Source organism: Neofelis nebulosa, chromosome 4 (genome assembly GCF_028018385.1).
Source record: "Neofelis nebulosa isolate mNeoNeb1 chromosome 4, mNeoNeb1.pri, whole genome shotgun sequence".
Taxonomy (NCBI): domain Eukaryota; kingdom Metazoa; phylum Chordata; class Mammalia; order Carnivora; family Felidae; genus Neofelis; species Neofelis nebulosa.
Window position 1 is genome coordinate 17588258 of NC_080785.1, and position 10396 is coordinate 17598653.

Here is a 10396-nt window from a genome sequence, read left to right on the forward strand (position 1 = left end):
TCCAGCTAGAAGGACCTTGAAGGGCAGAGGAAGTTCTTCTTCCCTGATACATCCGAAACAGATGATATTGCTGAAAAGTCTCCCAGCTCCTTCCACTCCCCCTGGTGTTGCAGCTTACCATTGAAATTTAAACCATTATCTTCCTTGCCCATTACCAGCCCTTTTTTCATCTCACATTTTTATCAAAATGTTCATCATTCGAAGACACACAGTCTTCAAGAACACCTCAAATCTACACTTTTCAGCCAAACCAGTATCTGATATCCCATATCTGCCAAACCAATACTGCTGGTTCTATGCTGACAACACCATTATGCAATTACTGAGAGGAAGGGCAACCAGTACCGAGTGTAGCCCTGAGAGCTTGAATGCCTCGTATGATCATAGAGGTGCTCACAGGACGAATGAGGGAGACTCCTGAGAGAGCTTCCCTGTTGGCACAGGCCAGGGGGAAAGAAGGCAGCTCCTGTGGAAAGGATACACATGAGGAATTGGACCCCGCTTATCCTATCTTCCTTATGGAATGAAAGCCTTAATCTCCAAGAAAAGGGCAACAAACACTGTCTCCCATAGGTCACTGATGAAAATCCATGCTATCTTAAAGAAGGGAACAGAAAAGAAGCTTCTACTGCTGGTAAAGAGGTGAGAATAAATACTGGAGCCAGAACGAAAACTGTGGCAGTGACTGTAATGCGTTCTAAGACTGAGCCTTGAGAAGAATGTCACACAATGTCCCTGTAACTCCTACCATGAGGGTACCAACAATTAAGTAAAATCAAACTCCGAATACTGCTTGAGGAGCTGTAAGAAACACAGTCCTCTGAGGTACAGTATAAAAGGGAGAACTGAAGCTAAGGGGGGAGCTGACATTGAGACAAACCCTCCAGAAAATCAGCACCACCCCAGGATCGACCATCACTAGAAGAGTTAGAGGACTGGTGCATGGAAGGCAGCCAGAGTAATCACAGACCTCAAGCTCACAATGACTCTGCATGAATCATTACAAACCACACTATAGTCCTAGTAGGAGAAAAGCATGCTAATTTCTAGGAATAAAAACTATTTATGTCAGTCTATGCTGCCCTGCAAATGATACCTGGCTTTTTTTTTTTTAAAGAAAACAGAGTGCATACTAAAAGGAAAGAAAAAAATTAATACGCTCCTGAAAGATAAAGAAATCAATAAAATTAGATTCAGATATGACGACAGTTGTTGGCAGTCTATGACAAGGGATTTAAAATAACCATGATTGGGGCACCTGGGTGGCTCAGTCGGTTAAACTACTGACTTGGGCACAGGCCATAATCTCATGGTTCACGGGTTCGAGCCCCGCATCAGGCTCTGTGCTGACAGCTCAGAGTCTGGAGCCTGCTTCAGATTCTGTGTCTCCCTCTCTCTCTCTGCTCCTCTCCCACTCGCATTTTGTTTCTCAAAAATAACAAACAATTTTTTTTAAATAACCAGGATTAACATGTTAAAAGTTCTAATGTAGCAGAAAGATGACATGCAGGTTCAGATGGGTAACTTTAGCAGAGAAACAGGAACTGTAGGAAAGAATCAGATGGAAACGATAAATTTTTATTTTGCTTTGTTTTTATGGAAACCGTCCATGGATGATATGTGATAATAGTTTTCCCACTGCAAGTATTATTTTAGAGTTTCCTTCTGAAATGATTTTTAGGAAAAATAACTGGATATTTTGAAAAGAAATATAAGGTAATAATGGTACGGGAACTTTGCAATAAACATGCCACTTGAAGTTGTAAGCAAGGGAAAAACAAAAGGAAGATAATTGGGACAGAAAGGGGTTTGATTAATGGTATCTCAAGCATATTAAATGAGCCTTGTAATAATCAATGATCTTCAGGTTTCGGGAAGAGGGAACACTAAAAATTCTACCATACCACAGGTGAAAGTTAAAATTATATATGTGTGTGTGTGTGCGTGTGTGTGTGTATGTGTATATATATGTATATATGTGTGTGTGTGTGTGTATATATATATATTATATATATATATATGAATCATAAGACACACCCTTAAAGGGGATCATAATATGCACCTCCAAAATAGGCCACTTTGACATAAGGATTATTTTAAGCTGAAGACAATTGAGAAGCAGCAGATACAAGAAAGATACTCTGCCCTCCCCCTCTCTGCATCTCCATCTGTGAGGCAGCCCCCCACCCCAGTACCAGGAAGGGGAGAATGAATCATCATCAGAGATAACATGGAGTCTGAAGAAACAGAACCTTACTAAATAACCCTTATCTTCCATTAGTTCCCCCCCCCCCCCCCCGCCATAGTTACCTTCCCACAACACACTGCCCCTAAAGGCCCAAGCCTTTGTTTTTTCACCGCTCCACAAATTCATTGCTTTGGTTACAATGCTTCTATATAAGCCCCTGGGTCTGACCGGTTTTTTGGATTTTCCCTGTTTTTCTGTGAAGGCCCCCATATGCATACATAATAAACTGTTTCTCCTGTCAATCTTCTGTCAGTTTAATTTATGGATTTCAGATCCAGAACCTAAGAAAGTGAAGGAAAACTTGTTCCTCCTCTCCATCCTCCTTAGACTTTCATGAAATCTAACTTGCCATACTCCAGAATTGTCATTCAACATGTTGCTGTAAAAGTTTTTTTTTCCCATTTCTCCAGAATAAGAATAAAAAAAAAAACAAACATGCTGTAGGTCAAAGACAGTTCTTCCCTGAATCCTCCAGGGACCTCAGAGTTGACTGACCCTTGAAAATGAGACTTCTAAAGCTTCTTCAGTCCAGCGGACCTGAGTGAATACCCTGTGACACAGGAGGTAGAGAAGAACCTAATGCTCCCACTTCAATTCCCTGACTCTGACTGCAGAGAAACAGGAACCTGCTTTAATCAATAAAGAAAGTAGATTTTAGGGGCGCCTGGGTGGCGCAGTCGGTTAAGCGTCCGACTTCAGCCAGGTCACGATCTCGCGGTCCGTGAGTTCGAGCCCCGCGTCGGGCTCTGGGCTGATGGCTCGGAGCCTGGAGCCTGTTTCCGATTCTGTGTCTCCCTCTCTCTCTGCCCCTCCCCCGTTCATGCTCTGTCTCTCTCTGTCCCAAAAATAAATTAAAAATGTTGAAAAAAAAAATTAAAAAAAAAAAAAAAAAAAAGAAAGTAGATTTTACCTTGAAGCTACCAGCTGTACAATAATATGGTGTGAAAGGTGACAGTGTGTTTTGCTTGGTCGTTTTCTGAATGGAACAGCACTTGGAGGATGACCATTTAACTCTTTTGTCATTTATTTTAAGCAGTAAATGGAGAGGTGAGCACACTGACTTTTTAAAAACTTTAAGCTGACCTCCTAGTGGCTCTATAAGGAAAAGAAACGGAATGAACAATATAGCCAGAAGACTGAGTCATCCTGCAGAGAAAGCTTTCAAATGCAGTGTATTTGCCTTATTTCCCACTTTAAGAGCTGTGTAGTCTGAAGAAAAACAGACGACTGTAAGGGAAGACGCTATATAAAGCTGTTCTTTCGGGCTGTTATTTTCACAACTTATTTGCAAAAGAATGACATCCAAATCATATATATATGTGTGTGTGTGTGTTGTGTATGTACATGTCTGATAGATCATATACATATGCTAAAACCCATATTTGTGTATTATACCAGCAAATTAATTTATCATGCTTTTCTTTTCATTTCCATTTTCAAATGTAATGGTTCAGCTAAGTGCCTTCTGTTTTTATTCATATTCTCTGTCTGTGAAAGTGATTAGCTGGATCTATTTTCTTCTAAGACATGAAAATTTTATGAAATCCAAACATATGTGAGAAATGTAAACACACTTGTATTGACTAAGGACTGTAACCAAGGACTGAGCTCTGATATGAATTCTTTTTTAAAGTGCATTCTAGTTTTAAAACATCTACTCATGTGTAACATTTCATGAATCCTCACCGTCTTATGAGGTAGATATTGCTAGAATTCTTATCTGATAAATGAAGAACCCCCAATACAGAGAGTTAGTGATTTTGTCACATTTTAGCAAGTGTATAGCTGGTGATAAACCATAAATCCACTCACTCAGAAGACTACAAGTAGTTATTTTGTTTATATATAATTCTGAGCACTAGAGGAGAAAGAAAACTAAGGCATAATGTCAGTATTAAGGAGAAACAGAATAGTGAGGAGACAGACAATTAAGAAAATACAGCATTGTTGTTAGCTACAAAGTACAGAATGCTAATGAAAATACATTTTTAAAAAGGCAGCTAATCCAGTTTAGGGGTGTGTGTGTGTGTGTGTGTGTGTGTGTGTGTCTCAGGAAGGGCCATCAAAAGGGAGGTGATTAAAATTTTAAGGACCAATGAGGTTAGTTAGGTGAAGGACTGCACAGGACAATCAGTCTAGCAGCATCAGTACATAATGAGAAACAGTTTTCTGCACAATCAGAGAACCACAGGATCCATGAGTGGCTATACGAGAGTGAAATGGCAACTAAGGAGAATATGGATATGTGCAGCCAGATTATGGAAGATCTTTATAGAAAGCTGAGGAGGTTGAAAGGTAGTCTAGCACAATGGGAAGCCATGAAGATATTCTAATAGGTACATAACATTCTTAGATTTGTTTAAAAAACACTCTGGTGACAGTTGGGAGAAGAATTGGAGGTGGGGAAAGACTGGAGGCAGGTGAATTAAGAGGCGGAAAGCAGTTCACGGTCTCCACTAAGGACAGTGGGGATGCTGAGTAACAGTAGGGCACAGAAGACATAAAGGTGAATTCAGAACTCAGGACAACTCCAGACTTTCAGACTTGAGCCACATGGTGGATACTAAAGGGAAAATATCGATGGAGTTCAGTTTTGGATATGCTGTATTTGCATGTTCCAAGGGACATTCAAGTAGAGCTAGCTATAGAATCTAGAGGCCAGAAGCCAGACTAAAACTATACTTTATGTTAACATAAGCGAGGAAAGAAGATTGAATTCATCAGACAGAGTATTAAAAGTGAGAACAAGAAATATCTGAAGATAAATCTCTGGAGAAGAATAACATGAAAAAAAACCTGAGAAGGAGACAGATTTTGGTAAAAACCAAAACGAAAACAAACAAACAAACAAAAAATCCCAACTGGAAAACCAGTGAAGGACTCAGTTTTAAGTACAGGGAGTAGTCAAAGGGACCAGGTACTACAGTGACGTCAATTCATTCTTGATAAATGGTACCAGACGACACTAGGGAAAGCACTCTTAGTAAGGAGGTTCAGATCGAAGTGTGTATCAAGATTGATTTGGATGTGAGCCACCAGGGCAAAACGAAAACTACTAGCACAGACAACTTTTTGGAAACTTGGGTGAGAAGGAAGGAATGACATTGACTAGTATAAAGCAGAAATACAGGGCTAAGTCTTGGGATGCTGTGCTTTAACTCTAGCTTCCTGTGTTCTACGGCCTGTTTGTGTGTGTGTGTGTGTGTGTGTGTTTGAAAACCACGATTTTTAGGGGCGCCTGGGTGGCGCAGTCGGTTAAGCGTCCGACTTCAGCCAGGTCACGATCTCGCGGTCCGTGAGTTCGAGCCCCGCGTCAGGCTCTGGGCTGATGGCTCGGAGCCTGGAGCCTGTTTCCGATTCTGTGTCTCCCTCTCTCTGCCCCTCCCCTGTTCATGCTCTGTCTCTCTCTGTCCCAAAAATAAAAAAAAAAAAAAAAAAAAAAAAAAAAAAAAAAAACAAAAAACAGAAAACCACGATTTTTATAACCTATTCCGATTATTTCTTCTGAGAAGATTAGTTTAGCTGGTGAGAAGTTGGTGCTAATGAGGTGAAAGTTCTCCCTCAATCAAGGTGGCACTCTTGACCCAGCTGATGGCCTTGTAAATGTGCACCTTTTGACTAAACGGAGAAAATGAGGACTGTGGGAGGCTCAGAAACCTCATTATCATCATGTGCAAACTATAGGTCATAGATCAGTAGTATCCACTCTGCATAAAAGAATAGGGCTCTTAATGGTGATGGATATAGTGTAAGCCTTCAGAGATGCTAAATGCAAACACAAGAGATGTGCCATAGTCCCAGGTTTTTAACCCCAATTTTCATAATGGCAGGACTAATGAAGGCAACAGTGTAAAGTATTCACTGGTACCCTCCTATCATTTTGTTGCCCAAATCCCATAAACCCTTAGACCACACTTACCCTAAACTTCTCCTTCAGACAATACATATTTATTAAACCCGTCCTTTATTCCAAGCAAAGAAGTGCTCTGAGACCTTACAGACTGGAACCATTCTTGCCTTCAAGGAGCTCTCACTTTGTCAACAGAAGAATTGTAATACGCTTGGCTTGGCATATCCTCCTCTATGTGGGAACAGCTGCCATCCTTCCAGTGTGTGTTTGGGCATCGCTTCTTTCCGGGATCTTTCATGCTAAGGTCAACAGTGGAAGCTACCCTCCTCCTGCTCTCTCACAGTGCCCTTCACATATTCCTGTCAGAGCCCTTGCCATGGTCTACAGCAACAGTCAAGTGTCCGGCCACCTTGTTAAAGCATGGTCTCCCCGGAGGCAGGGGTTTTCTTGTCGATGCTTCTTTCCCAGGGAGCAACCTCATATAACTCAATTCTTGATACAGGATGTTAAGTGCGTCCTGAGTATAAATGGCTATATATGTAACACAACGAAAAATGTGTCATAGAAGAAACGTAAGCAAAGTTATATAAGAGGTCAGGAAAGAAAGTATGAGTAACATTTCACCTGGTCCTAGAATTAACCAGATTTGGATGTGCAGAAACGGAGTGAGGGAGGTACTGCATGGAGAGGAATTAGTGTAAGGAAAAGCAAACATTTCACAGGGGCTTTCGGAGATAGTGAGTAAAAGAAGCTCAAGGGATAAGACTGAGAAGAGAAATTAGAATCCAACTCTGGAGAACTGTATATATCAAGTCCAGGATTTTTCTCACTCATCTCCACAGTCACATTCACGTACAAATTTACCCCTACAGCTATGAGAACAGACAAGTCTTTATATTACCATAATAATGACAAATAAAAGAGAAGTCGGACCAAACTTTGTCCTTAATAGTCACCATTTTTTTTTAATTTTTAAGCTTATTTATTTTGAGAAAGAGAGAGCACAAGAGGGGTAGGAACAGAGAGAGAGAGAGGGAGAAAGAAAGAATCCCAAGTAGGCTCTGCCCTGTCAGCACAGAGCCCGATGTGGGGTTCAAACTCATGCACCATGAGATCATGTCCCGAGCCAAAATCAAGGGTCGGTTGCTCAACCACTGAGCTACCCAGGTGCCCCAAGACATCCATTTTCATATAAAGCCTCTATGAGCTTGCAACTTATGGACTTAGGTTCAGAGATGGTCCACAGAAGGATGGGAATGTTAAGTCAAGGAGTTTCCATCAAAGAGAAACTGGGTGGTTCAGTCATTTGAGTATCTGACTCTTGGTTTCAGCTTAGGTCATGATCTCACAGTTCATGACATTGTGACATTGTGACTGACAGTGCGGAGCCTGCCTGGAATTCTGTCTCTCCCTCTCTCTCTGCCCCTCTCCCACTTGCGCTGTCTCTCTCTCAAATAACCTTACAAAATTTTTAAAAAGACTATTCTCAGACTATGATTACAACATTTATGTTGAAACGTACAGCGGAGGTAAAAGACATGGCTTATTTTACTGACGGGTACACTACTTCCGAGTTCTTGCTACGGGGCTCCCATCTAACCCTGGTCATTTGTATGGTGACTTGGTTATAGCAAAACTCTCAAGCATGGCATACACTGCCACCAGTCCCTAAGAAGGCCAATCAGGCACTGAGTCACTTCGGTTTAGATGGTGGCTACGAGACCAGTGATTTGCTCTTGTAGGCTGGGGATATCATTTGGGGCTGAGAACCACATATTCCCAAAAGGACCATGAATTTTTGGGTTTCTAAGAGATCCATCTATCTTTAGTTGACTGTGTTTGAACAGCATGCAAATGCAAGCAGTTTCCTTGGTGGGACCACTCCAAAAATACTATGAATATTCATCTGAAATTTGCTTAAAATATTGTCAAGAAAAAAAAAAAACATGGCAGGATAAATTAAACAAGAACACTGGAATGTTGATAAATGTTTGTATAAGAATATATGTGTTGATATTATAGAATATTGATACGGTGGTTAATATATTATCTTCCTCTTTTGTATATGCTTAAAAATTTTGAACTAAGAGTTGTTTTATAAAAGCAATATAATGGAATGTTTGGATTCCACCAAGCAATTCACAGTATCCTAGTGTTTCCCCAACCCCCTGATGACATATCACTAGCTGTGGAGTTCTGGGCAGTCATTGTACACTAAATATACAAAAGAAAGGAAACTGGGCGCCTGGGTGGCGCAGTCGGTTAAGCATCCGACTTCAGCCAGGTCACGATCTCGCGGTCTGTGAGTTCGAGCCCCGCGTCAGGCTCTGGGCTGATGGCTCGGAGCCTGGAGCCTGTTTCCCATTCTGTGTCTCCCTCTCTCTCTGCCCCTCCCCTGTTCATGCTCTGTCTCTCTCTGTCCCAAAAATAAATAAAAAACGTTGAAAAAAAAAATTTAAAAAAAAAAAAAAATAAAAAAAAAATAAAAAATAAAAAATAAAAAAAAATAAAAAAAAAAAGAAAGGAAACTTAGCCCACTTTTCTCTGTGTGGAACCACAGAAAAAGAGCTGGACTGATCGGGGGGGGGGGGGGGCTGGGCACCTGGGTGGCTCAGTCGGTTAAGCATCCAACTCTTGATTTTGGCTCAGGTCATGATCTTGTGATTCATGAAATCAAGCCCTGTGATGGGCTCTGCACTCACAGTGCAGAGCTTGCCTGGGATTCTCTCTCCCTCTCTTTCTGCCCCTACCCCACTCATTCTCTCTCTCTCTCTCTCTCAAAATAAATAAACTTTAAGAAAAAAGAAAAAAAGAGACGGACCAAGGCTGCAAACCAAATATGCCTGTAATAGACATGATCTGTTTAGTCACTATCATGGTACATGTCACTGTAGGAACAACAGTGGACACTTCCCTGCACAGACCCAACAATCCACAGCGAAATACCAAGTACTAGTGACTTTTTCTTTCCACTAGTCAGATAAGGTTGTGAAACTGAGAAATAGTATTATATAACATCCCTGCCTGCATTAAGTCTTTTGTGTAGAGGCTAATTCATTTCTCTACCCCTGGAAAGCAGTATTGTTTCAATCACATGACGGTGGCAAGTTTTAGGATTATAGTCATTTCTCAGCAATGCCCCTGGCCAAATGTACAGTAATAGAATCCATCAGCAGGGGTCATAATGATTGCATCCAACCACCCTGGCCTCTCACAAGTGCTGGATTTAAGGAGCTCAGAAAGTCCAAATCAATTATACAGTCTAACAAAATACCAGCAAGGCAGTCTAGATAAAACAACCAGCAACAGCTTTAAAAGCACCAATATAGAAAGCCTTGTATAAGGCTTCTGCCTGGGGTGGGGAATGGGAAATGGGAAACGGAGCCTAGGGCGAGAACCTGGCCCTGGCTCTACTCTGATTCTTGCTGCGTCTCTCTTATGTCTGTTTTTGGTCGATAAAGAGGTCATAATCTTATCTTCTCTGTGTTCCCATCTACTTTCTCTACCTATGGGAGCAGCTTCCACAGAAGACATTTCTTTGGCGATGGCGTGCTGACCCTGTGTGCATACTCTCCTGCTGGATCTTCCCAGGCTCTGTTAAGACAAGCCTGTTTCCCCTTCTACTAGCAGCCATATTTAGTTCTTTGTTTGTGTTCCTCTTCACCTTTTGAATAACCCTGAGGTTAATCTTTTTTTCTGGAATTTCCAAATGACCCTTTTACTTGTGGGCTTTAGCAGTCTGGACAATCAGTAGACGTGATGGTTCATGAATACCACAACTCCCCAGGTATGAGGCATTTTAGTCTGATCAATGACCTGATCACTCTGAGGCTATTGGGACTTCCAGCCAATATGCTCGCTTTGTCAATGGTGATCTGCAGTCATCACTGGGAGGATGTTCTACAATCGAGATGGCCTATTAGAGTTCTTTCATCCATTCGTTAAAGCCATATGGTTATAAATGTGGTCTGTCCACTGTGGTTAGCAATGGCCATGCTAGGGGCACAGGAACACTCCTATCCAAATACTTGGTAAGGTTTATTAGAGAAATTTACAGACAGGTAAGGAGCCAAGCATATGAAATCCTCGAAGCCTGCACTAACTCACAGAGGCAAGTACTTAAGCCGGGCACAGCTGGATTCACTGGAGAGAGGTCCTAGAGACAGCGGGGAGGTTGTCCCTCCTTGACTATGTAACAGTAGGAGCTTCCTGGCTAGGAATAAGACCTTTTCAAACCTGAGTTTAGTTAGATAAATCTGCATACTAACTCTCTTGGTATCAGCTAAGGGCTATGAGCT